The following is a 21,800-nucleotide window of genomic DNA, read 5'->3' on the forward strand; positions in this document are numbered from 1 at the left end:
CCTAGACTAGGTTGATGCGGGTGGTGTTGCTTTCTAACGGTGGTTCTTCATGTCACGAAGAGGTTAAGCAGGCTACGGTGGCCCAGAACTGATACACGGTAAAAGCAAAAGCTCCACGAAAAAAACACAAACTACTTGAAACTGCCGACCAAGGTTGGCCTACCGTAGTATTGTCTAGTAGTAGCCTATTCTAATATTAAAGTGGCTTTTCATCACTTTCAATGTTGGGAAACAAGAACAATCGACCGTCTGCCAACAAAGACGCCAAGCATAATAAAGCAGGCGTGTGATTGGCAATTAGACAAAAGATGCACCTGTGTAAGGGGCTTTTTACGATGTTTGTTTTACTCACAAAAAGGTTCAACAAATTTTAAGACCACTAAGCTTTGACAACAATAGGCAAAAAATACACTCCCAGGCGGGGAATCGAACCCCGGTATCCTAAGTGACAGTTAGAGATACTTACCACTATCCTACCGAGGATGACTGACATTTAAAGTCATAGTTTATTTTTTAGACCACTTCAGCCTACTGGTTTGTTAAATAAACTATTAAGCCCAAAATACACTCCCCGGCGGGTAATCGGACCCCGGTCTCCTGAGTGACAGTCAGAGATACTTACCACTATACTTCCGAGGATGACTGACATTTAAAGTCATAGTTTATTCTAAAAACACTTTAGTAGAAGGTTTGTTGAATAAACTCTGCAAAAATACACTCCCCGGCGGGGAATCGAACCCCGGTCTCCTGAGTGACAGTCAGAGATACTTACCACTATACTTCCGAGGATGACTGACAATTAAAGTCATAGTTTATTCTCAGAACACTTCAGCTAGAAGGTTTGTTGAATGAACTAGGCAAAAAATACACTCCCCGGTCGAACCCCGGTCTCCTGAGTGACAGTCAGAGATACTTACCACTATACTACCGAGGATGACTGACAATTAAAGTCATAGTTTATTCTAAGAACACTTCAGCTAGAAGGTTTGTTGGATGAACTAGGCAAAAAATACACTCCCCGGCGGGGAATCGAACCCCGGTCTACTGAGTGAGAGTCAGACATACTTACCACTATACTACCGAGGATGACTGACATTTAAAGTCATAGTTTATTCTAAAAAAACTTTAGTAGAAGGTTTGTTGAATGAACTCTGCAAAAATACACTCCCCGGCGGGGAATCGAACCACGGTCTCCTGAGTGACAGTCAGAGATACTTACCACTATACTACCGAGGATGATTGACATTTAAAGTCATAGTTTATTCTAAAAACACTTCAACTAGAAGGTTTGTTGAATAAACTCTGCAAAAATACACTCCCCGGCGGGGAATCGAACCCCGGTCTCCTGAGTGACAGTCAGAGATACTTACCACAATACTACCGAGGATGACTGACATTTAAAGACATAGTTTGTTCTAAAAACACTTCAACTAGAAGGTTTGTTGAATGAACTAGGCAAAAAATACACTCCCCGGTGGGGAATCGAATCCCGGTCTCCTGAGTGACAGTCAGATATACTTACCACTATACTACCGAGGATGACTGACATTTAAATTCAAAGTTTATTCTAAGAACACTTCAACTAGAAGGTTTGTTGAATGAACTAGACAAAAATACACTCCCCGGCAGGGAATCGAACCCCGGTCTCCTGAGTGACAGTCAGAGATACTTACCACTATACTACCGAGGATGACTGACATTTAAAGTCATAGTTTATTCTAAGAACACTTCAGCTAGAAGGTTTGTTGAATGAACTAGGCAAAAAATACACTCCCCGGCGGGGAATCGAACCCCGGTCTCCTGAGTGACAGTCAGAGATACTTACCACTTTACTACCGAGGATGACTGACATTTAAAGTCAAAGTTTATTCTAAGAACACTTCAGCTAGAAGGTTTGTTGAATGAACTAGGCAAAAAATACACTCCCCGGCGGGGAATCGAACCCCGGTCTCCTGAGTGACAGTCAGAGATACTTACCACTATACTACCGAGGATGCCTGACGTTTAAATTCAAAGTTTATTGTAAAAACACTTCAACTAGAAGGTTTGTTGAATAAACGAGGCAAAAAATACACTCCCCGACGGGGAATCGAACCCCGGTCTCCTGAGTGACAGTCAGAGATACTTACCACTTTACTACCGAGGATGACTGACATTTATAGTCAAAGTTTATTCTAAGAACACTTCAGCTAGAAGGTTTGTTGAATGAACTAGGCAAAAAATACACTCCCCGGCGGGGAATCGAACCCCTGTCTCCTGAGTGACAGTCAGAGATACTTACCACTATACTACCGAGGATGACTGACGTTTAAAGTCAGTTTATTCTAAGAACACTTCAGCTAGAAGGTTTGTTGAAAGAACTAGGCAAAATATACACTCCGCGGCGGGGAATGGAACCCCGGTCTCCTGAGTGACAGTCAGAGATACTTACCACTACATGTATACTACCGAGGATGACTGACGTTTAAATTCAAAGTTTATTAAAAAAAACACTTCAGCTTGATGGTTTGTTGAATAAACGAGGCAAAAAATACACTCCCCGGCGGGGAATCGAAACCAGGTCTCCTGAGTGACAGTCAGAGATACTTACCACTATACTACCGAGGATGACTGACATTTAAAGTCAAAGTTTATTCTAAAAACACTTCAGTTAGAAGGTTTGTTGAATAAACGAGGCAAAAAATACACTCCCCGGCGGGGAATCGAACCCCGGTATCCTGAGTGACAGTCAGAGATACTAACCACTTTACTACCGAGGATGACTGACATTTAAAGTCAAAGTTTATTCTAAAAACACTTCAGCTAGATGGTTTGTTGAATAAACGATACAAAAAAAATACACTTCCCCAGCGGGGAATCGACCCCGGTCTCCTAGTGACAGTCAGAGATACTTACCACTATACTACCGAGGATGACTGACATTTAAAGTCATAGTTTGTTCTAAGAACACTTCAGCTAGAAGGTTTGTTGAATGAAATAGGCCAAAATACACTCCCCGGCGGGGAATCGAACCCCGGTCTCCTGAGTGACAGTTAGAGATACTTACCACTATACTACCGAGGATGACTGACATTTAAATTCAAAGTTTATTCTAAGAACACTTCAACTAGAAGGTTTGTTGAATGAACTAGACAAAAATACACTCCCCGGCGGGGAATCGAACCCCGGTTTCCTGAGTGACAGTCAGAGATACTTACCACTATACTACCGAGGATGACTGACATTTAAAGTCATAGTTTATTCTAAGAACACTTCAGCTAAGGTTTGTTGAATGAAACTAGGCAAAAATACACTCCCCGGCGGGGAATCGAACCCCGGTCTCCTGAGTGACAGTCAGAGATACTTACCACTATACTACCGAGGATGACTGACGGTTAAAGTCATAGTTTATTCTAAAAACTCTTCAGCTAGAAGGTTTGTTGAATGAACTAGGAAAAAATACACTCCCCGGCGGGAATCGAACCCCGGTCTCCTGAGTGACAGTCAGAGATACTTACCACTATACTACCGAGGATGACTGACAATTAAAGTCATAGTTTATTCTAAGAACACTTCAGCTAGAAGGTTTGTTGGATGAACTAGGCAAAAAATACACTCCCCGGCGGGGAATCGAACCCCGGTCTACTGAGTGAGAGTCAGACATACTTACCACTATACTACCGAGGATGACTGACATTTAAAGTCATAGTTTATTCTAAAAAAACTTTAGTAGAAGGTTTGTTGAATGAACTCTGCAAAAATACACTCCCCGGCGGGGAATCGAACCACGGTCTCCTGAGTGACAGTCAGAGATACTTACCACTATACTACCGAGGATGATTGACATTTAAAGTCATAGTTTATTCTAAAAACACTTCAACTAGAAGGTTTGTTGAATAAACTCTGCAAAAATACACTCCCCGGCGGGGAATCGAACCCCGGTCTCCTGAGTGACAGTCAGAGATACTTACCACAATACTACCGAGGATGACTGACATTTAAAGACATAGTTTGTTCTAAAAACACTTCAACTAGAAGGTTTGTTGAATGAACTCTGCAAAAATACACTCCCCGGCGGGGAATCGAACCCCGGTCTCCTGAGTGACAGTCAGAGATACTTACCACTATACTAACGAGGATGACTGACGTTTAAAATCCTAGTTTACTCTCAAACACATCAACTAGAAGGTTTGTTTAATAAACTAGGCAAAAAATACACTCCCCGGCGGGGAATCGAACCCAGGTCTCCTGAGTGACAGTCAGAGATACTTATCACTATACTACCGAGGATTACTGACGTTTAAAGTCCTAGGTTTTTCTAAGAATACTTCTGCTAGAAGGTTTTTTGGATAATTTAGAAAAAAAACACTCCCCGGCGGGGAATCGAACCCCGGTCTCCTGAGTGACAGTCCGAGATACTTACCACTTTACTACCGAGGATGACTGACATTTAAAGTCACAGTTTACTCTCAGAACACATCAACTAGAAGGTTTGTTGAATAAACTAGGCAAAAAATACACTCCCCGGCGGGGAATCGAACCCAGGTCTCCTGAGTGACAGTCAGAGATACTTATCACTATACTACCGAGGATTACTGACGTTTAAAGTCCTAGGTTTTTCGTAGAATGCTTCTGCTAGAAGGTTTGTTGGATAATTTAGAAAAAAAATACACTCCCGGCGGGGAATCGAACCCCGGTCTCCTTAGTGACAGTCAGAGAAACTTACCACTATACTACCGAGGATGACTGACATTTAAAGTCATAGTTTATTCTAAAAACACTTTAGTAGAATGTTTGTTGAATAAACTCTGCAAAAATACACTCTCCGGCGGGGAATCGGACCCCGGTCTCCTTAGTGACAGTCAGAGATACTTACCACTTTACTACCGAGGATGACTGACATTTAAAGTCAAAGTTTATTCTAAGAACACTTCAGCTAGAAGGTTTGTTGAAAGAACTAGGCAAAAAATACACTCCCCGGCGGGGAATCGAACCCCGGTCTCCTGAGTGACAGTCAGAGATACTTACCACTATACTACCGAGGATGACTGACATTTAAAGTCATAGTTTATTCTAAAAACACTTTAGTAGAATGTTTGTTGAATAAACTCTGCAAAAATACACTCCCCGGCGGGGAATCGAACCCCGGTCTCCTGAGTGACAGTCAGATACTTACCACTTTACTACCGAGGATGACTGACATTTAAAGTCAAAGTTTATTCTAAAAACACTTCAGCTAGATGGTTCTAGGTTTTTCTTAGAATACTTCTGCTAGAAGGTTTATTGGATAATTTAGAAAAAAAATACACTCCCCGGCGGGGAATCGAACCCCGGTTTCCTGAGTGACAGTCAGAGATACTTACCACTATACTACCGAGGATGACTGACATTTAAAGTCATAGTTTATTCTAAAAACACTTTAGTAGAAGGTTTGTTGAATAAACTCTGCAAAAATACACTCACCGGCGGGGAATCGAACCCCGGTCTCCTGAGTGACAGTCAGAGATACTTACCACTTTACTACCGAGGATGACTGCCATTTAAAGTCAAAGTTTATTCTAAAAACACTTCAGCTAGATGGTTTGTTGAATAAACGAGGCAAAAAATACACTCCCCGGCGGGGAATCGAACCCCGGTATCCTAAGTGACAGTCAGAGATACTTACTACTATACTACCGAGGATGACTGACGTTTAAAGTCCTAGGTTTTACTTAGAATACTTCAGCTAGAAGGTTTGTTGGATAATTTAGGAAAAAAAAACACTCCCCGGCGGGGAATCGAACCCCGGTCTCCTGAGTGACAGTCAGAGATACTTACCACTATACTGCCGAGGATGACTGACAACTAAAGTCATGGTTTATTCTCAGAACACTTCAACTAGAAGGTTTGTTGAACAAACGAGACAAAAATACACTCCCCGGCGGGGAATCGAACCCCGGTCTCCTAAGTGACAGTCAGAGATACTTACCACTATACTACCGAGGATGACTGACAATTAAAGTCATAGTTTATTCTCAGAACACTTTAGTAGAAGGTTTGTTGAATAAACTCTGCAAAAATACACTCCCCGGCGGGGAATCGAACCCCGGTCTCCTGAGTGACAGTCAGAGATACTTACCAATTTACTACCGAGGATGACTGACATTTAAAGTCAAAGTTTATTCTAAAAACACTTCAGCTAGTTGGTTTGTTGAATAAACGAGGCAAAAAATACACTTCCCGGCGGGGAATCGAACCCCGGTCTCCTGAGTGACAGTCAGAGATACTTACCACTATACTACCGAGGATGCCTGACGTTTAAATTCAAAGTTTATTGTAAAAACACTTCAGCTTAATGGTTTGTTGAATAAACGAGGCAAAAAATACACTCCCCGACGGGGAATCGAACCCCGGTCTCCTGAGTGACAGTCAGAGATACTTACCACTTTACTACCGAGGATGACTGACATTTATAGTCAAAGTTTATTCTAAGAACACTTCAGCTAGAAGGTTTGTTGAATGAACTAGGCAAAAAATACACTCCCCGGCGGGGAATCGAACCCCGGTCTCCTGAGTGACAGTCAGAGATACTTACCACTACATGTATACTACCGAGGATGACTGACGTTTAAATTCAAAGTTTATTAAAAAAAACACTTCAGCTAGATGGTTTGTTGAATAAACGAGGCAAAAAATACACTCCCCGGCGGGGAATCGAAACCAGGTCTCCTGAGTGACAGTCAGAGATACTTACCACTATACTACCGAGGATGACTGACATTTAAAGTCAAAGTTTATTCTAAAAACACTTCAGCTAGAAGGTTTGTTGAATAAACGAGGCAAAAAATACACTCCCCGGCGGGGAATCGAAACCAGGTCTCCTGAGTGACAGTCAGAGATACTTACCACTATACTACCGAGGATGACTGACATTTAAAGTCAAAGTTTATTCTAAAAACACTTCAGCTAGAAGGTTTGTTGAATAAACGAGGCAAAAAATACACTCCCCGGCGGGGAATCGAACCCCGGTATCCTGAGTGACAGTCAGAGATACTAACCACTTTACTACCGAGGATGACTGACATTTAAAGTCAAAGTTTATTCTAAAAACACTTCAGCTAGATGGTTTGTTGAATAAACGATACAAAAAATACACTTCCCAGCGGGGAATCGAACCCCGGTCTCCTGAGTGACAGTCAGAGATACTTACCACTATACTACCGAGGATGACTGACATTTAAAGTCATAGTTTATTCTTAGAACACTTCAGCTAGAAGGTTTGTTGAATGAAAAAGGCAAAAATACACTCCCCGGCGGGGAATCGAACCCCGGTCTCCTGAGTGACAGTCAGAGATACTTACCACTATACTACCGAGGATGACTGACGGTTAAATTCAAAGTTTATTCTAAGAACACTTCAACTAGAAGGTTTGTTGAATAAACTAGACAAAAATACACTCCCCGGCGGGGAATCGAACCCCGGTCTCCTGAGTGACAGTCAGAGATACTTACCACTATACTACCGAGGATGACTGACGGTTAAAGTCAAAGTTTATTCTAAGAACACTTCAGCTAGAAGGTTTGTTGAATGAACTTAGCAAAAATACACTCCCCGGCGGGGAATCGAACCCCGGTCTCCTGAGTGACAGTCAGAGATACTTACCACTATCCTACCGAGGATGACTGACATTTAAAGTCTTAGTTTATTCTAAGAACACTTCAGCTAGATGGTTTGTTGAATGAACTAGGCAAAAAATACACTCCCCGGCGGGGAATCGAACCCCGGTCTCCTGAGTGACAGTCAGAGATACTTACCACTATACTACCGAGGATGACTGACATTTAAAGTCATAGTTTATTCTCAGAACACTTCAACTAGAAGGTTCGTTGAATAAACTAGGCAAAAACTACTAGGCAAAAACTACTTACGAGTATGACTGACGTTTAAAGTCATAGTTTATTCTAAAAACACTTCAGCTAGAAGGTTTGTTGAATGAACTAGGCAAAAAATACACTCCCCGGCGGGGAATCGAATCCCGGTCTCCTGAGTGACAGTCAGAGATACTTACCACTATACTACCGCAGATGACTGACGGAAGTCAAATTTTATTCTAAGAACACTTCAGCTAGAAGGTTTGTTGAATGAAGTTAGCAAAAATACACTCCCCGGCGGGGAATCGAACCCCGGTCTCCTGAGTGACAGTCAGAGATACTTACCACTATACTACCGAGGATGACTGACATTTAAAGTCATAGTTTATTCTAAGAACACTTCAGCTAGAAGGTTTGTTGAATGAAATAGGCAAAAATACACTCCCCGGCGGGGAATCGAACCCCGGTCTCCTGAGTGACAGTCAGAGATACTTACCACTATACTACCGAGGATGACTGACATTTAAATTCAAAGTTTATTCTAAGAACACTTCAACTAGAAGGTTTGTTGAATAAACTAGACAAAAATACACTCCCCGGCGGGGAATCGAACCCCGGTCTCCTGAGTGACAGTCAGAGATACTTACCACTATACTACCGAGGATGACTGACATTTAAAGTCATAGTTTATTCTAAGACCACTTCAGCTAGAAGGTTTGTTGAAGGAACTAGGCAAAACTACACTCCCCGGCGGGGAATCGAACCCCGGTCTCCTGAGTGACAGTCAGAGATACTTACCACTATACTACCGAGGATGACTGACGGTTTAAGTCAAAGTTTATTCTAAGAACACTTCAGTAAGAAGGTTTGTTGAATGAACTTAGCAAAAATACACTCCCCGGCGGGGAATCGAACCCCGGTCTCCTGAGTGACAGTCAGAGATACTTACCACTATACTACCGAGGATGACTGACATTTAAAGTCATAGTTTATTCTAAGAACACTTCAGCTAGAAGGTTTGTTGAATGAACTTAGCAAAAATACACTCCCCGGCGGGGAACCGAACCCCGGTCTCCTGAGTGACAGTCAGAGATACTTACCACTATACTACCGAGGATGACTGACATTTAAAGTCATAGTTTATTCTCAGAACACTTCAACTAAAAGGTTTGTTGAATAAACTAGCCAAAAACTACTAGGCAAAAACTACTTACGAGTATGACTGACGTTTAAAGTCATAGTTTATTCTAAAAACACTTCAGCTGGAAGGTTTGTTGAATGAACTAGGCAAAAAATACACTCCCCGGTGGGGAATCGAATCCCGGTCTCCTGAGTGACAGTCAGATATACTTACCACTATACTACCGAGGATGACTGCCGGTTAAAGTCAAATGTTATTCTAAGAACACTTCAGCTAGAAGGTTTGTTGAATGAACTAGGCAAAAATACACTCCCCGGCGGGGAATCGAACCCCGGTCTCCTGAGTGACAGTCAGAGATACTTACCACTATACTACCGAGGATGACTGACATTTAAAGTCATAGTTTATTCTAAGAACACTTCAGCTAGAAGGTTTGTTGAATGAACTAGGCAAAAATACACTCCCCGGCGGGGAATCGAACCCCGGTCTCCTGAGTGACAGTCAGAGATACTTACCACTATACTACCGAGGATGACTGACGGTTAAAGTCATAGTTTATTCTAAGAACACTTCAGCTAGAAGGTTTGTTGAATGAACTTAGCAAAAATACACTCCCCGGCGGGGAACCGAACCCCGGTCTCCTGAGTGACAGTCAGAGATACTTACCACTATACTACCGAGGATGCCTGACATTTAAAGTCATAGTTTATTCTCAGAACACTTCAACTAGAAGGTTTGTTGAATAAACTAGGCAAAAACTACTAGGCAAAAACTACTTACGAGTATGACTGACGTTTAAAGTCATAGTTTATTCTAAAAACACTTCAGCTGGAAGGTTTGTTGAATGAACTAGGCAAAAAATACACTCCCCGGCGGGGAATCGAATCCCGGTCTCCTGAGTGACAGTCAGAGATACTTACCACTATACTACCGAGGACGACTGCCGGTTAAAGTCAAATTTTATTCTAAGAACACTTCAGCTAGAAGGTTTGTTGAATGAACTTAGCAAAAATACACTCCCCGGCGGGGAATCGAACCCCGGTCTCCTGAGTGACAGTCAGAGATGCTTACCACTATACTACCGAGGATGCCTGACATTTAAAGTCATAGTTTATTCTCAGAACACTTCAACTAAAAGGTTTGTTGAATAAACTAGGCAAAAACTACTAGGCAAAAACTACTTACGAGTATGACTGACGTTTAAAGTCATAGTTTATTCTAAAAACACTTCAGCTAGAAGGTTTGTTGAATGAACTAGGCAAAAAATACACTCCCCGGCGGGGAATCGAATCCCGGTCTCCTGAGTGACAGTCAGAATAACTTACCACTATACTACCGAGGATGACTGCCGGTTAAAGTCAAATTTTATTCTAAGAACACTTCAGCTAGAAGGTTTGTTGAATGAACTCAGCAAAAATACACTCCCCGGCGGGGAATGGAACCCCGGTCTCCTGAGTGACAGTCAGAGATACTTACCACTATACTACCGAGGATGACTGACATTTAAAGTCATAGTTTATTCTAAGAACACTTCAGCTAGAAGGTTTGTTGAATGAACTAGGCAAAAATACACTCCCCGGCGGGGAATCGAACCCCGGTCTCCTGAGTGACAGTCAGAGATACTTACCACTATACTACCGAGGATGACTGACAATTAAAGTCATAGTTTATTCTCAGAACACTTCAACTAGAAGGTTTGTTGAATAAACTAGACAAAAATACACTCCCCGGCGGGGAATCGAACCCCGGTCTCCTGAGTGACAGTCAGAGATACTTACCACTATACTACCGAGTATGACTGACGTTTAAAGTCAAATTTTATTCTAAGAACACTTCAGCTAGAAGGTTTGTTGAATGAACTTAGCAAAAATACACTCCCCGGCGGGGAATCGAACCCCGGTCTCCTGAGTGACAGTCAGAGATACTTACCACTATACTACCGAGGATGACTGACGGTTAAAGTCAAATTTTATTCTAAGAACACTTCAGCTAGAAGGTTTGTTGAATGAACTTAGCAAAAATACACTCCCCGGCGGGGAATCGAACCCCGGTCTCCTGAGTGACAGTCAGAGATACTTACCACTATACTACCGAGGATGACTGACAATTAAAGTCATAGTTTGATCTCAGAACACTTCAACTAGAAGGTTTGTTGAATAAACTAGACAAAAATACACTCCCCGGCGGGGAATCGAACCCCGGTCTCCTGATTGACAGTCAGAGATACTTACCACTATACTACCGAGTATGACTGACGTTTAAAGTCTTAGTTTATTCTAAAAACACTTCAGCTAGAAGGTTTGTTGAATGAACTAGGCAAAAATACACTCCCCGGCGGGGAATCGAACCCCGGTCTCCTGAGTGACAGTCAGAGATACTTACCACTATACTACCGAGGATGACTGACGGTTAAAGTCAAAGTTTATTCTAAGAACACTTCAGCTAGAAGGTTTGTTGAATGAACTTAGCAAAAATACACTCCCCGGCGGGGAACCGAACCCCGGTCTCCTGAGTGACAGTCAGAGATACTTACCACTATACTACCGAGGATGACTGACAATTAAAGTCATAGTTTGATCTCAGAACACTTCAACTAGAAGGTTTGTTGAATAAACTAGACAAAAATACACTCCCCGGCGGGGAATCGAACCCCGGTCTCCTGAGTGACAGTCAGAGATACTTACCACTATACTACCGAGGATGACGGACGGTTAAAGTCAAAGTTTATTCTAAGAACACTTCAGCTAGAAGGTTTGTTGAATGAACTTAGCAAAAATACACTCCCCGGCGAGGAACCGAACCCCGGTCTCCTGAGTGACAGTCAGAGATACTTACCACTATACAACCGAGGATGACTGCCGGTTAAAGTCAAATTTTATTCTAAGAACACTTCAGCTAGAAGGTTTGTTGAATGAACTCAGCAAAAATACACTCCCCGGCGGGGAATCGAACCCCGGTCTCCTGAGTGACAGTCAGAGATACTTACCACTATACTACCGAGGATGACTGACATTTAAAGTCATAGTTTATTCTAAGAACACTTCAGCTAGAAGGTTTGTTGAATGAAATAGGCAAAAATACACTCCCCGGCGGGGAATCGAACCCCGGTCTCCTGAGTGACAGTCAGAGATACTTACCACTATACTACCGAGGATGACTGACATTTAAAGTCAAAGTTTATTCTAAGAACACTTCAACTAGAAGGTTTGTTGAATTAACTAGACAAAAATACACTCCCCGGCGGGGAACCGAACCCCGGTCTCCTGAGTGACAGTCAGAGATACTTACCACTATACTACCGAGGATGCCTGACATTTAAAGTCATAGTTTATTCTCAGAACACTTCAACTAAAAGGTTTGTTGAATAAACTAGGCAAAAACTACTAGGCAAAAACTACTTACGAGTATGACTGACGTTTAAAGTCATAGTTTATTCTAAAAACACTTCAGCTGGAAGGTTTGTTGAATGAACTAGGCAAAAAATACACTCCCCGGCGGGGAACCGAACCCCGGTCTCCTGAGTGACAGTCAGAGATACTTACCACTATACTACCGAGGATGCCGGACATTTAAAGTCATAGTTTATTCTCAGAACACTTCAACTAGAAGGTTTGTTGAATAAACTAGGCAAAAACTACTAGGCAAAAACTACTAACGAGTATGACTGACGTTTAAAGTCATAGTTTATTCTAAAAACACTTCAGCTAGAAGGTTTGATGAATGAACTAGGCTAAAAACACACTCCCCGGCGGGGAATCGAATCCCGGTCTCCTGAGTGACAGTCAGAATAACTTACCACTATACTACCGAGGATGACTGCCGGTTAAAGTCAAATTTTATTCTAAGAACACTTCAGCTAGAAGGTTTGTTGAATGAACTTAGCAAAAATACACTCCCCGGCGGGGAATCGAACCCCGGTCTCCTGAGTGACAGTCAGAGATACTTACCACTATACTACCGAGGATGACTGACATTTAAAGTCATAGTTTATTCTAAGAACACTTCAGCTAGAAGGTTTGTTGAATGAACTAGGCAAAAATACACTCCCCGGCGGGGAATCGAACCCCGGTCTCCTGAGTGACAGTCAGAGATACTTACCACTATACTACCGAGGATGACTGACAATTAAAGTCATAGTTTATTCTAAGAACACTTCAACTAGAAGGTTTGTTGAATTAACTAGACAAAAATACACTCCCCGGCGGGGAACCGAACCCCGGTCTCCTGAGTGACAGTCAGAGATACTTACCACTATACTACCGAGGATGCGTGACATTTAAAGTCATAGTTTATTCTCAGAACACTTCAACTAAAAGGTTTGTTGAATAAACTAGGCAAAAACTACTAGGCAAAAACTACTTACGAGTATGACTGACGTTTAAAGTCATAGTTTATTCTAAAAACACTTCAGCTGGAAGGTTTGTTGAATGAACTAGGCAAAAAATACACTCCCCGGCGGGGAATCGAATCCCGGTCTCCTGAGTGACAGTCAGAAATACTTACCACTATACTACCGAGGATGACTGCCGGTTAAAGTCAAATTTTATTCTAAGATCACTTCAGCTAGAAGGTTTGTTGAATGAACTTAGCAAAAATACACTCCCCGGCGGGGAATCGAACCCCGGTCTCCTGAGTGACAGTCAGAGATACTTACCACTATACTACCGAGGATGACTGACATTTAAAGTCATAGTTTATTCTAAGAACACTTCAGCTAGAAGGTTTGTTGAATGAACTAGGCAAAAATACACTCCCCGGCGGGGAATCGAACCCCGGTCTCGTGAGTGACAGTCAGAGATACTTACCACTATACTACCGAGGATGACTGACAATTAAAGTCATAGTTTGATCTCAGAACACTTCAACTAGAAGGTTTGTTGAATAAACTAGACAAAAATACACTCCCCGGCGGGGAATCGAACCCCGGTCTCCTGAGTGACAGTCAGAGATACTTACCACTATACTACCGAGTATGACTGACGTTTAAAGTCTTAGTTTATTCTAAAAACACTTCAGCTAGAAGGTTTGTTGAATGAACTAGGCAAAAATACACTCCCCGGCGGGGAATCGAACCCCGGTCTCCTGAGTGACAGTCAGAGATACTTACCACTATACTACCGAGGATGACTGACGGTTAAAGTCAAAGTTTATTCAAAGAACACTTCAGCTAGAAGGTTTGTTGAATGAACTTAGCAAAAATACACTCCCCGGCGGGGAACCGAACCCCGGTCTCCTGAGTGACAGTCAGAGATACTTACCACTATACTACCGAGGATGACTGACAATTAAAGTCATAGTTTGATCTCAGAACACTTCAACTAGAAGGTTTGTTGAATAAACTAGACAAAAATACACTCCCCGGCGGGGAATCGAACCCCGGTCTCCTGAGTGACAGTCAGAGATACTTACCACTATACTACCGAGGATGACGGACGGTTAAAGTCAAAGTTTATTCTAAGAACACTTGTGCTAGAAGGTTTGTTGAATGAACTTAGCAAAAATACACTCCCCGGCGAGGAACCGAACCCCGGTCTCCTGAGTGACAGTCAGAGATACTTACCACTATACTACCGAGGATGACTGCCGGTTAAAGTCAAATTTTATTCTAAGAACACTTCAGCTAGAAGGTTTGTTGAATGAACTTAGCAAAAATACACTCCCCGGCGGGGAATCGAACCCCGGTCTCCTGAGTGACAGTCAGAGATACTTACCAGTATACTACCGAGGATGACTGACATTTAAAGTCATAGTTTATTCTAAGAACACTTCAGCTAGAAGGTTTGTTGAATGAAATAGGCAAAAATACACTCCCCGGCGGGGAATCGAACCCCGGTCTCCTGAGTGACAGTCAGAGATACTTACCACTATACTACCGAGGATGACTGACATTTAAAGTCAAAGTTTATTCTAAGAACACTTCAACTAGAAGGTTTGTTGAATTAACTAGACAAAAATACACTCCCCGGCGGGGAACCGAACCCCGGTCTCCTGAGTGACAGTCAGAGATACTTACCACTATACTACCGAGGATGCCTGACATTTAAAGTCATAGTTTATTCTCAGAACACTTCAACTAAAAGGTTTGTTGAATAAACTAGGCAAAAACTACTAGGCAAAAACTACTTACGAGTATGACTGACGTTTAAAGTCATAGTTTATTCTAAAAACACTTCAGCTAGAAGGTTTGTTGAATGAACTAGGCAAAAAATACACTCCCCGGCGGGGAATCGAATCCCGGTCTCCTGAGTGACAGTCAGAGATACTTACCACTATACTACCGAGGATGACTGCCGGTTAAAGTCAAATTTTATTCTAAGAACACTTCAGCTAGAAGGTTTGTTGAATGAACTTAGCAAAAATACACTCCCCGGCGGGGAATCGAACCCCGGTCTCCTGAGTGACAGTCAGAGATACTTACCACTATACTACCGAGGATGACTGACATTTAAAGTCATAGTTTATTCTAAGAACACTTCAGCTAGAAGGTTTGTTGAATGAAATAGGCAAAAATACACTCCCCGGCGGGGAATCGAATCCCGGTCTCCTGAGTGACAGTCAGAGATACTTACCACTATACTACCGAGGATGACTGACATTTAAAGTCATAGTTTACTCTCAGAACACTTCAACTAGAAGGTTTGTTGAATAAACTAGGCAAAAACTACTAGGCAAAAACTACTTACGAGGATGACTGACGTTTAAAGTCCTAGGTTTTTCTTAGAATACTTCAGCTTGAAGGTTTGTTGGATACTTTAGAAAAAAATACACTCCCCGGCGTGGAATCGAACCCCGGTCTCCTGAGTGACAGTCAGAGATACTTACCACTATACTACCGAGGATGACTGACGTTTAAAGTCATAGTTTATTCTCAGAACACTTCAACTAGAAGGTTTGTTGAATGAACTAGGCAAAAAATACACTCCCCGGCGGGGAATCGAATCCCGGTCTCCTGAGTGACAGTCAGAGATACTTACCCCTATACTACCGAGGATGACTGACGGTTAAAGTCATAGTTTATTCTAAGAACACTTCAGCTAGAAGGTTTGTTGAATGAACTAGGCAAAAATACACTCCCCGGCGGGGAATCGAATCCCGGTCTCCTGAGTGACAGTCAGAGATACTTACCACTATACTACCGAGGATGACTGACAATTAAAGTCATAGTTTATTCTCAGAACACTTCAACTAGAAGGTTTGTTGAATAAACTAGACAAAAATACACTCCCCGGCGGGGAATCGAACCCCGGTCTCCTGAGTGACAGTCAGAGATACTTACCACTATACTACCGAGGATGACTGACATTTAAAGTCATAGTTTATTCTCAGAACACTTCAACTAGAAGGTTTGTTGAATGAACTAGGCAAAAAATACACTCCCCGGCGTGGAATCGAACCCCGGTCTCCTGAGTGACAGTCAGAGATACTTACCACTATACTACCGAGGATGACTGACATTTAAAGTCATAGTTTATTCTCAGAACACTTCAACTAGAAGGTTTGTTGAATGAACTAGGCAAAAAATACACTCCCCGGCGGGGAATCGAATCCCGGTCTCCTGAGTGACAGTCAGAGATACTTACCACTATACTACCGAGGATGACTGACATTTAAAGTCATAGTTTATTCTAAGAACACTTCAGCTAGAAGGTTTGTTGAATGAAATAGGCAAAAATACACTCCCCGGCGGGGAATCGAACCCCGGTCTCCTGAGTGACAGTCAGAGATACTTACCACTATACTACCGAGGATGACTGACATTTAAAGTCAAAGTTTATTCTAAGAACACTTCAACTAGAAGGTTTGTTGAATTAACTAGACAAAAATACACTCCCCGGCGGGGAACCGAACCCCGGTCTCCTGAGTGACAGTCAGAGATACTTACCACTATACTACCGAGGATGCCTGACATTTAAAGTCATAGTTTATTCTCAGAACACTTCAACTAAAAGGTTTGTTGAATAAACTAGGCAAAAACTACTAGGCAAAAACTACTTACGAGTATGACTGACGTTTAAAGTCATAGTTTATTCTAAAAACACTTCAGCTGGAAGGTTTGTTGAATGAACTAGGCAAAAAATACACTCCCCGGCGGGGAATCGAATCCCGGTCTCCTGAGTGACAGTCAGAGATACTTACCACTATACTACCGAGGATGACTGCCGGTTAAAGTCAAATTTTATTCTAAGAACACTTCAGCTAGAAGGTTTGTTGAATGAACTTAGCAAAAATACACTCCCCGGCGGGGAATCGAACCCCGGTCTCCTGAGTGACAGTCAGAGATACTTACCACTATACTACCGAGGATGACTGACATTTAAAGTCATAGTTTATTCTAAGAACACTTCAGCTAGAAGGTTTGTTGAATGAAATAGGCAAAAATACACTCCCCGGCGGGGAATCGAATCCCGGTCTCCTGAGTGACAGTCAGAGATACTTACCACTATACTACCGAGGATGACTGACATTTAAAGTCATAGTTTACTCTCAGAACACTTCAACTAGAAGGTTTGTTGAATAAACTAGGCAAAAACTACTAGGCAAAAACTACTTACGAGGATGACTGACGTTTAAAGTCCTAGGTTTTTCTTAGAATACTTCAGCTTGAAGGTTTGTTGGATACTTTAGAAAAAAATACACTCCCCGGCGTGGAATCGAACCCCGGTCTCCTAAGTGACAGTCAGAGATACTTACCACTATACTACCGAGGATGACTGACGTTTAAAGTCATAGTTTATTCTCAGAACACTTCAACTAGAAGGTTTGTTGAATGAACTAGGCAAAAAATACACTCCCCGGCGGGGAATCGAATCCCGGTCTCCTGAGTGACAGTCAGAGATACTTACCCCTATACTACCGAGGATGACTGACGGTTAAAGTCATAGTTTATTCTAAGAACACTTCAGCTAGAAGGTTTGTTGAATGAACTAGGCAAAAATACACTCCCCGGCGGGGAATCGAATCCCGGTCTCCTGAGTGACAGTCAGAGATACTTACCACTATACTACCGAGGATGACTGACAATTAAAGTCATAGTTTATTCTCAGAACACTTCAACTAGAAGGTTTGTTGAATAAACTAGACAAACACTCCCCGGCGGGGATTCGAACCCCGGTCTCCTGAGTGACAGTCAGAGATACTTACCACTATACTACCGAGGATGACTGACATTTAAAGTCATAGTTTATTCTCAGAACACTTCAACTAGAAGGTTTGTTGAATGAACTAGGCAAAAAATACACTCCCCGGCGTGGAATCGAACCCCGGTCTCCTGAGTGACAGTCAGAGATACTTACCACTATACTACCGAGGATGACTGACATTTAAAGTCATAGTTTATTCTCAGAACACTTCAACTAGAAGGTTTGTTGAATGAACTAGGCAAAAAATACACTCCCCGGCGGGGAATCGAATCCCGGTCTCCTGAGTGACAGTCAGAGATACTTACCCCTATACTACCGAGGATGACTGACGGTTAAAGTCATAGTTTATTCTAAGAACACTTCAGCTAGAAGGTTTGTTGAATGAACTAGGCAAAAATACACTCCCCGGCGGGGAATCGAATCCCGGTCTCCTGAGTGACAGTCAGAGATACTTACCACTATACTACCGAGGATGACTGACAATTAAAGTCATAGTTTATTCTCAGAACACTTCAACTAGAAGGTTTGTTGAATAAACTAGACAAAAATACACTCCCCGGCGGGGAATCGAACCCCGGTCTCCTGAGTGACAGTCAAAGATACTTACCACTATACTACCGAGGATGACTGACAATTAAAGTCATAGTTTAGTCTCAGAACACTTCAACTAGAAGGTTTGTTGAATAAACTAGACAAAAATACACTCCCCGGCGGGGAATCGAACCCCGGTCTCCTGAGTGACAGTCAGAGATACTTACCCCTATACTACCGAGGATGACTGACGGTTAAAGTCATAGTTTATTCTAAGAACACTTCAGCTAGAAGGTTTGTTGAATGAACTAGGCAAAAATACACTCCCCGGCGGGGAATCGAATCCCGGTCTCCTGAGTGACAGTCAGAGATACTTACCCCTATACTACCGAGGATGACTGACAATTAAAGTCATAGTTTATTCTCAGAACACTTCAACTAGAAGGTTTGTTAAATAAACTAGACAAAAATACACTCCCCGGCGGGGAATCGAACCCCGGTCTCCTGAGTGACAGTCAGAGATACTTACCACTATACTACCGAGGATGACTGACAATTAAAGTCATAGTTTAGTCTCAGAACACTTCAACTAGAAGGTTTGTTGAATAAACTAGACAAAAATACACTCCCCGGCGGGGAATCGAACCCCGGTCTCCTAAGTGACAGTCAGAGATACTTACCACTATACTACCGATGATGACTGACGGTTAAAGTCATAGTTTACTCTCAGAACACTTCAACTAGAAGGTTTGTTGAATAAACTAGGCAAAAACTACTAGGCAAAAACTACTTACGAGGATGACTGACGTTTAAAGTCCTAGGTTTTTCTTAGAATACTTCAGCTTGAAGGTTTGTTGGATACTTTAGAAAAAAATACACTCCCCGGCGTGGAATCGAACCCCGGTCTCCTGAGTGACAGTCAGAGATACTTACCACTATACTACCGAGGATGACTGACGTTTAAAGTCATAGTTTATTCTCAGAACACTTCAACTAGAAGGTTTGTTGAATGAACTAGGCAAAAAATACACTCCCCGGCGGGGAATCGAATCCCGGTCTCCTGAGTGACAGTCAGAGATACTTACCCCTATACTACCGAGGATGACTGACGGTTAAAGTCATAGTTTATTCTAAGAACACTTCAGCTAGAAGGTTTGTTGAATGAACTAGGCAAAAATACACTCCCCGGCGGGGAATCGAATCCCGGTCTCCTGAGTGACAGTCAGAGATACTTACCACTATACTACCGAGGATGACTGACATTTAAAGTCATAGTTTATTCTCAGAACACTTCAACTAGAAGGTTTGTTGAATGAACTAGGCAAAAAATACACTCCCCGGCGTGGAATCGAACCCCGGTCTCCTGAGTGACAGTCAGAGATACTTACCACTATACTACCGAGGATGACTGACATTTAAAGTCATAGTTTATTCTCAGAACACTTCAACTAGAAGGTTTGTTGAATGAACTAGGCAAAAAATACACTCCCCGGCGGGGAATCGAATCCCGGTCTCCTGAGTGACAGTCAGAGATACTTATCCCTATACTACCGAGGATGACTGACGGTTAAAGTCATAGTTTATTCTAAGAACACTTCAGCTAGAAGGTTTGTTGAATGAACTAGGCAAAAATACACTCCCCGCGGGGAATCGAATCCCGGTCTCCTGAGTGACAGTCAGAGATACTTACCACTATACTACCGAGGATGACTGACAATTAAAGTCATAGTTTATTCTCAGAACACTTCAACTAGAAGGTTTGTTGAATAAACTAGACAAACACTCCCCGGCGGGGAATCGAACCCCGGTCTCCTGAGTGACAGTCAGAGATACTTACCACTATACTACCGAGGATGACTGACATTTAAAGTCATAGTTTATTCTCAGAACACTTCAACTAGAAGGTTTGTTGAATGAACTAGGCAAAAAATACACTCCCCGGCGTGGAATCGAACCCCGGTCTCCTGAGTGACAGTCAGAGATACTTACCACTATACTACCGAGGATGACTGACATTTAAAGTCATAGTTTATTCTCAGAACACTTCAACTAGAAGGTTTGTTGAATGAACTAGGCAAAAAATACACTCCCCGGCGGGGAATCGAATCCCGGTCTCCTGAGTGACAGTCAGAGATACTTACCCCTATACTACCGAGGATGACTGACGGTTAAAGTCATAGTTTATTCTAAGAACACTTCAGCTAGAAGGTTTGTTGAATGAACTAGGCAAAAATACACTCCCCGGCGGGGAATCGAATCCCGGTCTCCTGAGTGACAGTCAGAGATACTTACCACTATACTACCGAGGATGACTGACAATTAAAGTCATAGTTTATTCTCAGAACACTTCAACTAGAAGGTTTGTTGAATAAACTAGACAAAAATACACTCCCCGGCGGGGAATCGAACCCCGGTCTCCTGAGTGACAGTCAAAGATACTTACCACTATACTACCGAGGATGACTGACAATTAAAGTCATAGTTTAGTCTCAGAACACTTCAACTAGAAGGTTTGTTGAATAAACTAGATAAAAATACACTCCCCGGCGGGGAATCGAACCCCGGTCTCCTGAGTGACAGTCAGAGATACTTACCCCTATACTACCGAGGATGACTGACGGTTAAAGTCATAGTTTATTCTAAGAACACTTCAGCTAGAAGGTTTGTTGAATGAACTAGGCAAAAATACACTCCCCGGCGGGGAATCGAATCCCGGTCTCCTGAGTGACAGTCAGATATACTTACCCCTATACTACCGAGGATGACTGACAATTAAAGTCATAGTTTATTCTCAGAACACTTCAACTAGAAGGTTTGTTGAATAAACTAGACAAAAATACACTCCCCGGCGGGGAATCGAACCCCGGTCTCCTGAGTGACAGTCAGAGATACTTACCACTATACTACCGAGGATGACTGACAATTAAAGTCATAGTTTAGTCTCAGAACACTTCAACTAGAAGGTTTGTTGAATAAACTAGACAAAAATACACTCCCCGGCGGGGAATCGAACCCCGGTCTCCTAAGTGACAGTCAGAGATACTTACCACTATACTACCGATGATGACTGACGGTTAAAGTCATAGTTTACTCTCAGAACACTTCAACTAGAAGGTTTGTTGAATAAACTAGGCAAAAACTACTAGGCAAAAACTACT

General features: G+C 42.4%; 91 non-coding genes across 91 annotated transcripts; all 91 read right to left on the reverse strand.

Annotated features, from left to right (window-relative positions):
* Positions 1-717: 717 nt before the first annotated feature.
* Positions 718-789, reverse strand: Trnad-guc. Its single transcript has one exon. It is a non-coding gene; the product is annotated as a tRNA-Asp (tRNA).
* A 225-nt stretch (positions 790-1,014) lies between these two features.
* Trnae-cuc lies at positions 1,015-1,086 on the reverse strand. The gene has a single exon. It is a non-coding gene; the product is annotated as a tRNA-Glu (tRNA).
* Positions 1,087-1,164: 78 nt separating this feature from the next.
* Trnad-guc lies at positions 1,165-1,236 on the reverse strand. The gene has a single exon. It is a non-coding gene; the product is annotated as a tRNA-Asp (tRNA).
* A 79-nt stretch (positions 1,237-1,315) lies between these two features.
* Trnad-guc lies at positions 1,316-1,387 on the reverse strand. The gene has a single exon. It is a non-coding gene; the product is annotated as a tRNA-Asp (tRNA).
* Positions 1,388-1,618: 231 nt separating this feature from the next.
* Positions 1,619-1,690, reverse strand: Trnad-guc. The gene has a single exon. It is a non-coding gene; the product is annotated as a tRNA-Asp (tRNA).
* An 80-nt stretch (positions 1,691-1,770) lies between these two features.
* Trnad-guc lies at positions 1,771-1,842 on the reverse strand. The gene has a single exon. It is a non-coding gene; the product is annotated as a tRNA-Asp (tRNA).
* An 80-nt stretch (positions 1,843-1,922) lies between these two features.
* On the reverse strand, positions 1,923-1,994 carry Trnad-guc. The gene has a single exon. It is a non-coding gene; the product is annotated as a tRNA-Asp (tRNA).
* Positions 1,995-2,074: 80 nt separating this feature from the next.
* Trnad-guc lies at positions 2,075-2,146 on the reverse strand. Its single transcript has one exon. It is a non-coding gene; the product is annotated as a tRNA-Asp (tRNA).
* An 80-nt stretch (positions 2,147-2,226) lies between these two features.
* Trnad-guc lies at positions 2,227-2,298 on the reverse strand. The gene has a single exon. It is a non-coding gene; the product is annotated as a tRNA-Asp (tRNA).
* A 389-nt stretch (positions 2,299-2,687) lies between these two features.
* Positions 2,688-2,759, reverse strand: Trnad-guc. Its single transcript has one exon. It is a non-coding gene; the product is annotated as a tRNA-Asp (tRNA).
* A 232-nt stretch (positions 2,760-2,991) lies between these two features.
* On the reverse strand, positions 2,992-3,063 carry Trnad-guc. Its single transcript has one exon. It is a non-coding gene; the product is annotated as a tRNA-Asp (tRNA).
* A 79-nt stretch (positions 3,064-3,142) lies between these two features.
* Trnad-guc lies at positions 3,143-3,214 on the reverse strand. The gene has a single exon. It is a non-coding gene; the product is annotated as a tRNA-Asp (tRNA).
* A 78-nt stretch (positions 3,215-3,292) lies between these two features.
* On the reverse strand, positions 3,293-3,364 carry Trnad-guc. The gene has a single exon. It is a non-coding gene; the product is annotated as a tRNA-Asp (tRNA).
* Positions 3,365-3,594: 230 nt separating this feature from the next.
* On the reverse strand, positions 3,595-3,666 carry Trnae-cuc. The gene has a single exon. It is a non-coding gene; the product is annotated as a tRNA-Glu (tRNA).
* Positions 3,667-3,744: 78 nt separating this feature from the next.
* On the reverse strand, positions 3,745-3,816 carry Trnad-guc. The gene has a single exon. It is a non-coding gene; the product is annotated as a tRNA-Asp (tRNA).
* A 79-nt stretch (positions 3,817-3,895) lies between these two features.
* Trnad-guc lies at positions 3,896-3,967 on the reverse strand. Its single transcript has one exon. It is a non-coding gene; the product is annotated as a tRNA-Asp (tRNA).
* Positions 3,968-4,046: 79 nt separating this feature from the next.
* Positions 4,047-4,118, reverse strand: Trnad-guc. Its single transcript has one exon. It is a non-coding gene; the product is annotated as a tRNA-Asp (tRNA).
* An 834-nt stretch (positions 4,119-4,952) lies between these two features.
* Trnad-guc lies at positions 4,953-5,024 on the reverse strand. Its single transcript has one exon. It is a non-coding gene; the product is annotated as a tRNA-Asp (tRNA).
* Positions 5,025-5,287: 263 nt separating this feature from the next.
* Positions 5,288-5,359, reverse strand: Trnad-guc. Its single transcript has one exon. It is a non-coding gene; the product is annotated as a tRNA-Asp (tRNA).
* A 382-nt stretch (positions 5,360-5,741) lies between these two features.
* Positions 5,742-5,813, reverse strand: Trnad-guc. Its single transcript has one exon. It is a non-coding gene; the product is annotated as a tRNA-Asp (tRNA).
* A 79-nt stretch (positions 5,814-5,892) lies between these two features.
* Positions 5,893-5,964, reverse strand: Trnad-guc. The gene has a single exon. It is a non-coding gene; the product is annotated as a tRNA-Asp (tRNA).
* A 230-nt stretch (positions 5,965-6,194) lies between these two features.
* On the reverse strand, positions 6,195-6,266 carry Trnad-guc. The gene has a single exon. It is a non-coding gene; the product is annotated as a tRNA-Asp (tRNA).
* An 80-nt stretch (positions 6,267-6,346) lies between these two features.
* Trnad-guc lies at positions 6,347-6,418 on the reverse strand. Its single transcript has one exon. It is a non-coding gene; the product is annotated as a tRNA-Asp (tRNA).
* A 543-nt stretch (positions 6,419-6,961) lies between these two features.
* Trnad-guc lies at positions 6,962-7,033 on the reverse strand. Its single transcript has one exon. It is a non-coding gene; the product is annotated as a tRNA-Asp (tRNA).
* An 80-nt stretch (positions 7,034-7,113) lies between these two features.
* Positions 7,114-7,185, reverse strand: Trnad-guc. The gene has a single exon. It is a non-coding gene; the product is annotated as a tRNA-Asp (tRNA).
* A 79-nt stretch (positions 7,186-7,264) lies between these two features.
* On the reverse strand, positions 7,265-7,336 carry Trnad-guc. Its single transcript has one exon. It is a non-coding gene; the product is annotated as a tRNA-Asp (tRNA).
* Positions 7,337-7,415: 79 nt separating this feature from the next.
* On the reverse strand, positions 7,416-7,487 carry Trnad-guc. The gene has a single exon. It is a non-coding gene; the product is annotated as a tRNA-Asp (tRNA).
* Positions 7,488-7,566: 79 nt separating this feature from the next.
* Trnad-guc lies at positions 7,567-7,638 on the reverse strand. Its single transcript has one exon. It is a non-coding gene; the product is annotated as a tRNA-Asp (tRNA).
* An 80-nt stretch (positions 7,639-7,718) lies between these two features.
* On the reverse strand, positions 7,719-7,790 carry Trnad-guc. Its single transcript has one exon. It is a non-coding gene; the product is annotated as a tRNA-Asp (tRNA).
* A 330-nt stretch (positions 7,791-8,120) lies between these two features.
* On the reverse strand, positions 8,121-8,192 carry Trnad-guc. Its single transcript has one exon. It is a non-coding gene; the product is annotated as a tRNA-Asp (tRNA).
* A 79-nt stretch (positions 8,193-8,271) lies between these two features.
* Positions 8,272-8,343, reverse strand: Trnad-guc. Its single transcript has one exon. It is a non-coding gene; the product is annotated as a tRNA-Asp (tRNA).
* Positions 8,344-8,422: 79 nt separating this feature from the next.
* On the reverse strand, positions 8,423-8,494 carry Trnad-guc. The gene has a single exon. It is a non-coding gene; the product is annotated as a tRNA-Asp (tRNA).
* Positions 8,495-8,573: 79 nt separating this feature from the next.
* On the reverse strand, positions 8,574-8,645 carry Trnad-guc. The gene has a single exon. It is a non-coding gene; the product is annotated as a tRNA-Asp (tRNA).
* A 79-nt stretch (positions 8,646-8,724) lies between these two features.
* Trnad-guc lies at positions 8,725-8,796 on the reverse strand. Its single transcript has one exon. It is a non-coding gene; the product is annotated as a tRNA-Asp (tRNA).
* Positions 8,797-8,875: 79 nt separating this feature from the next.
* On the reverse strand, positions 8,876-8,947 carry Trnad-guc. The gene has a single exon. It is a non-coding gene; the product is annotated as a tRNA-Asp (tRNA).
* Positions 8,948-9,280: 333 nt separating this feature from the next.
* Trnad-guc lies at positions 9,281-9,352 on the reverse strand. Its single transcript has one exon. It is a non-coding gene; the product is annotated as a tRNA-Asp (tRNA).
* A 79-nt stretch (positions 9,353-9,431) lies between these two features.
* Trnad-guc lies at positions 9,432-9,503 on the reverse strand. Its single transcript has one exon. It is a non-coding gene; the product is annotated as a tRNA-Asp (tRNA).
* A 79-nt stretch (positions 9,504-9,582) lies between these two features.
* Positions 9,583-9,654, reverse strand: Trnad-guc. The gene has a single exon. It is a non-coding gene; the product is annotated as a tRNA-Asp (tRNA).
* Positions 9,655-9,836: 182 nt separating this feature from the next.
* On the reverse strand, positions 9,837-9,908 carry Trnad-guc. The gene has a single exon. It is a non-coding gene; the product is annotated as a tRNA-Asp (tRNA).
* A 79-nt stretch (positions 9,909-9,987) lies between these two features.
* On the reverse strand, positions 9,988-10,059 carry Trnad-guc. Its single transcript has one exon. It is a non-coding gene; the product is annotated as a tRNA-Asp (tRNA).
* Positions 10,060-10,392: 333 nt separating this feature from the next.
* Trnad-guc lies at positions 10,393-10,464 on the reverse strand. Its single transcript has one exon. It is a non-coding gene; the product is annotated as a tRNA-Asp (tRNA).
* Positions 10,465-10,543: 79 nt separating this feature from the next.
* On the reverse strand, positions 10,544-10,615 carry Trnad-guc. Its single transcript has one exon. It is a non-coding gene; the product is annotated as a tRNA-Asp (tRNA).
* A 79-nt stretch (positions 10,616-10,694) lies between these two features.
* On the reverse strand, positions 10,695-10,766 carry Trnad-guc. Its single transcript has one exon. It is a non-coding gene; the product is annotated as a tRNA-Asp (tRNA).
* A 79-nt stretch (positions 10,767-10,845) lies between these two features.
* Positions 10,846-10,917, reverse strand: Trnad-guc. Its single transcript has one exon. It is a non-coding gene; the product is annotated as a tRNA-Asp (tRNA).
* A 79-nt stretch (positions 10,918-10,996) lies between these two features.
* On the reverse strand, positions 10,997-11,068 carry Trnad-guc. The gene has a single exon. It is a non-coding gene; the product is annotated as a tRNA-Asp (tRNA).
* A 79-nt stretch (positions 11,069-11,147) lies between these two features.
* Trnad-guc lies at positions 11,148-11,219 on the reverse strand. The gene has a single exon. It is a non-coding gene; the product is annotated as a tRNA-Asp (tRNA).
* A 79-nt stretch (positions 11,220-11,298) lies between these two features.
* Trnad-guc lies at positions 11,299-11,370 on the reverse strand. The gene has a single exon. It is a non-coding gene; the product is annotated as a tRNA-Asp (tRNA).
* A 79-nt stretch (positions 11,371-11,449) lies between these two features.
* Trnad-guc lies at positions 11,450-11,521 on the reverse strand. The gene has a single exon. It is a non-coding gene; the product is annotated as a tRNA-Asp (tRNA).
* Positions 11,522-11,600: 79 nt separating this feature from the next.
* Trnad-guc lies at positions 11,601-11,672 on the reverse strand. Its single transcript has one exon. It is a non-coding gene; the product is annotated as a tRNA-Asp (tRNA).
* A 230-nt stretch (positions 11,673-11,902) lies between these two features.
* Trnad-guc lies at positions 11,903-11,974 on the reverse strand. Its single transcript has one exon. It is a non-coding gene; the product is annotated as a tRNA-Asp (tRNA).
* Positions 11,975-12,053: 79 nt separating this feature from the next.
* Trnad-guc lies at positions 12,054-12,125 on the reverse strand. Its single transcript has one exon. It is a non-coding gene; the product is annotated as a tRNA-Asp (tRNA).
* Positions 12,126-12,204: 79 nt separating this feature from the next.
* Positions 12,205-12,276, reverse strand: Trnad-guc. The gene has a single exon. It is a non-coding gene; the product is annotated as a tRNA-Asp (tRNA).
* Positions 12,277-12,458: 182 nt separating this feature from the next.
* Trnad-guc lies at positions 12,459-12,530 on the reverse strand. The gene has a single exon. It is a non-coding gene; the product is annotated as a tRNA-Asp (tRNA).
* Positions 12,531-12,863: 333 nt separating this feature from the next.
* Trnad-guc lies at positions 12,864-12,935 on the reverse strand. The gene has a single exon. It is a non-coding gene; the product is annotated as a tRNA-Asp (tRNA).
* A 79-nt stretch (positions 12,936-13,014) lies between these two features.
* Trnad-guc lies at positions 13,015-13,086 on the reverse strand. Its single transcript has one exon. It is a non-coding gene; the product is annotated as a tRNA-Asp (tRNA).
* A 333-nt stretch (positions 13,087-13,419) lies between these two features.
* On the reverse strand, positions 13,420-13,491 carry Trnad-guc. The gene has a single exon. It is a non-coding gene; the product is annotated as a tRNA-Asp (tRNA).
* Positions 13,492-13,570: 79 nt separating this feature from the next.
* Trnad-guc lies at positions 13,571-13,642 on the reverse strand. Its single transcript has one exon. It is a non-coding gene; the product is annotated as a tRNA-Asp (tRNA).
* A 79-nt stretch (positions 13,643-13,721) lies between these two features.
* Positions 13,722-13,793, reverse strand: Trnad-guc. The gene has a single exon. It is a non-coding gene; the product is annotated as a tRNA-Asp (tRNA).
* A 79-nt stretch (positions 13,794-13,872) lies between these two features.
* Trnad-guc lies at positions 13,873-13,944 on the reverse strand. Its single transcript has one exon. It is a non-coding gene; the product is annotated as a tRNA-Asp (tRNA).
* Positions 13,945-14,023: 79 nt separating this feature from the next.
* Positions 14,024-14,095, reverse strand: Trnad-guc. The gene has a single exon. It is a non-coding gene; the product is annotated as a tRNA-Asp (tRNA).
* Positions 14,096-14,325: 230 nt separating this feature from the next.
* On the reverse strand, positions 14,326-14,397 carry Trnad-guc. The gene has a single exon. It is a non-coding gene; the product is annotated as a tRNA-Asp (tRNA).
* Positions 14,398-14,627: 230 nt separating this feature from the next.
* On the reverse strand, positions 14,628-14,699 carry Trnad-guc. Its single transcript has one exon. It is a non-coding gene; the product is annotated as a tRNA-Asp (tRNA).
* A 79-nt stretch (positions 14,700-14,778) lies between these two features.
* Trnad-guc lies at positions 14,779-14,850 on the reverse strand. The gene has a single exon. It is a non-coding gene; the product is annotated as a tRNA-Asp (tRNA).
* Positions 14,851-15,183: 333 nt separating this feature from the next.
* On the reverse strand, positions 15,184-15,255 carry Trnad-guc. The gene has a single exon. It is a non-coding gene; the product is annotated as a tRNA-Asp (tRNA).
* A 79-nt stretch (positions 15,256-15,334) lies between these two features.
* On the reverse strand, positions 15,335-15,406 carry Trnad-guc. The gene has a single exon. It is a non-coding gene; the product is annotated as a tRNA-Asp (tRNA).
* Positions 15,407-15,485: 79 nt separating this feature from the next.
* Trnad-guc lies at positions 15,486-15,557 on the reverse strand. Its single transcript has one exon. It is a non-coding gene; the product is annotated as a tRNA-Asp (tRNA).
* Positions 15,558-15,738: 181 nt separating this feature from the next.
* On the reverse strand, positions 15,739-15,810 carry Trnad-guc. Its single transcript has one exon. It is a non-coding gene; the product is annotated as a tRNA-Asp (tRNA).
* Positions 15,811-16,041: 231 nt separating this feature from the next.
* Trnad-guc lies at positions 16,042-16,113 on the reverse strand. Its single transcript has one exon. It is a non-coding gene; the product is annotated as a tRNA-Asp (tRNA).
* A 79-nt stretch (positions 16,114-16,192) lies between these two features.
* Positions 16,193-16,264, reverse strand: Trnad-guc. Its single transcript has one exon. It is a non-coding gene; the product is annotated as a tRNA-Asp (tRNA).
* Positions 16,265-16,344: 80 nt separating this feature from the next.
* Positions 16,345-16,416, reverse strand: Trnad-guc. The gene has a single exon. It is a non-coding gene; the product is annotated as a tRNA-Asp (tRNA).
* Positions 16,417-16,496: 80 nt separating this feature from the next.
* Positions 16,497-16,568, reverse strand: Trnad-guc. Its single transcript has one exon. It is a non-coding gene; the product is annotated as a tRNA-Asp (tRNA).
* Positions 16,569-16,647: 79 nt separating this feature from the next.
* Trnad-guc lies at positions 16,648-16,719 on the reverse strand. Its single transcript has one exon. It is a non-coding gene; the product is annotated as a tRNA-Asp (tRNA).
* Positions 16,720-17,052: 333 nt separating this feature from the next.
* On the reverse strand, positions 17,053-17,124 carry Trnad-guc. The gene has a single exon. It is a non-coding gene; the product is annotated as a tRNA-Asp (tRNA).
* Positions 17,125-17,203: 79 nt separating this feature from the next.
* Positions 17,204-17,275, reverse strand: Trnad-guc. The gene has a single exon. It is a non-coding gene; the product is annotated as a tRNA-Asp (tRNA).
* Positions 17,276-17,354: 79 nt separating this feature from the next.
* Positions 17,355-17,426, reverse strand: Trnad-guc. Its single transcript has one exon. It is a non-coding gene; the product is annotated as a tRNA-Asp (tRNA).
* Positions 17,427-17,910: 484 nt separating this feature from the next.
* Positions 17,911-17,982, reverse strand: Trnad-guc. Its single transcript has one exon. It is a non-coding gene; the product is annotated as a tRNA-Asp (tRNA).
* Positions 17,983-18,057: 75 nt separating this feature from the next.
* On the reverse strand, positions 18,058-18,129 carry Trnad-guc. The gene has a single exon. It is a non-coding gene; the product is annotated as a tRNA-Asp (tRNA).
* An 80-nt stretch (positions 18,130-18,209) lies between these two features.
* Trnad-guc lies at positions 18,210-18,281 on the reverse strand. The gene has a single exon. It is a non-coding gene; the product is annotated as a tRNA-Asp (tRNA).
* A 231-nt stretch (positions 18,282-18,512) lies between these two features.
* Trnad-guc lies at positions 18,513-18,584 on the reverse strand. Its single transcript has one exon. It is a non-coding gene; the product is annotated as a tRNA-Asp (tRNA).
* Positions 18,585-18,663: 79 nt separating this feature from the next.
* Trnad-guc lies at positions 18,664-18,735 on the reverse strand. The gene has a single exon. It is a non-coding gene; the product is annotated as a tRNA-Asp (tRNA).
* Positions 18,736-18,814: 79 nt separating this feature from the next.
* Positions 18,815-18,886, reverse strand: Trnad-guc. The gene has a single exon. It is a non-coding gene; the product is annotated as a tRNA-Asp (tRNA).
* A 230-nt stretch (positions 18,887-19,116) lies between these two features.
* On the reverse strand, positions 19,117-19,188 carry Trnad-guc. The gene has a single exon. It is a non-coding gene; the product is annotated as a tRNA-Asp (tRNA).
* A 332-nt stretch (positions 19,189-19,520) lies between these two features.
* Positions 19,521-19,592, reverse strand: Trnad-guc. The gene has a single exon. It is a non-coding gene; the product is annotated as a tRNA-Asp (tRNA).
* A 231-nt stretch (positions 19,593-19,823) lies between these two features.
* On the reverse strand, positions 19,824-19,895 carry Trnad-guc. The gene has a single exon. It is a non-coding gene; the product is annotated as a tRNA-Asp (tRNA).
* Positions 19,896-19,975: 80 nt separating this feature from the next.
* Positions 19,976-20,047, reverse strand: Trnad-guc. Its single transcript has one exon. It is a non-coding gene; the product is annotated as a tRNA-Asp (tRNA).
* A 377-nt stretch (positions 20,048-20,424) lies between these two features.
* On the reverse strand, positions 20,425-20,496 carry Trnad-guc. The gene has a single exon. It is a non-coding gene; the product is annotated as a tRNA-Asp (tRNA).
* Positions 20,497-20,576: 80 nt separating this feature from the next.
* Trnad-guc lies at positions 20,577-20,648 on the reverse strand. The gene has a single exon. It is a non-coding gene; the product is annotated as a tRNA-Asp (tRNA).
* Positions 20,649-20,879: 231 nt separating this feature from the next.
* Trnad-guc lies at positions 20,880-20,951 on the reverse strand. The gene has a single exon. It is a non-coding gene; the product is annotated as a tRNA-Asp (tRNA).
* Positions 20,952-21,030: 79 nt separating this feature from the next.
* Positions 21,031-21,102, reverse strand: Trnad-guc. The gene has a single exon. It is a non-coding gene; the product is annotated as a tRNA-Asp (tRNA).
* Positions 21,103-21,181: 79 nt separating this feature from the next.
* Trnad-guc lies at positions 21,182-21,253 on the reverse strand. Its single transcript has one exon. It is a non-coding gene; the product is annotated as a tRNA-Asp (tRNA).
* A 230-nt stretch (positions 21,254-21,483) lies between these two features.
* Positions 21,484-21,555, reverse strand: Trnad-guc. Its single transcript has one exon. It is a non-coding gene; the product is annotated as a tRNA-Asp (tRNA).
* Positions 21,556-21,800: the final 245 nt, after the last annotated feature.

Source organism: Asterias rubens, chromosome 15 (assembly GCF_902459465.1).
Source record: "Asterias rubens chromosome 15, eAstRub1.3, whole genome shotgun sequence".
Lineage (NCBI taxonomy): Eukaryota > Metazoa > Echinodermata > Asteroidea > Forcipulatida > Asteriidae > Asterias > Asterias rubens.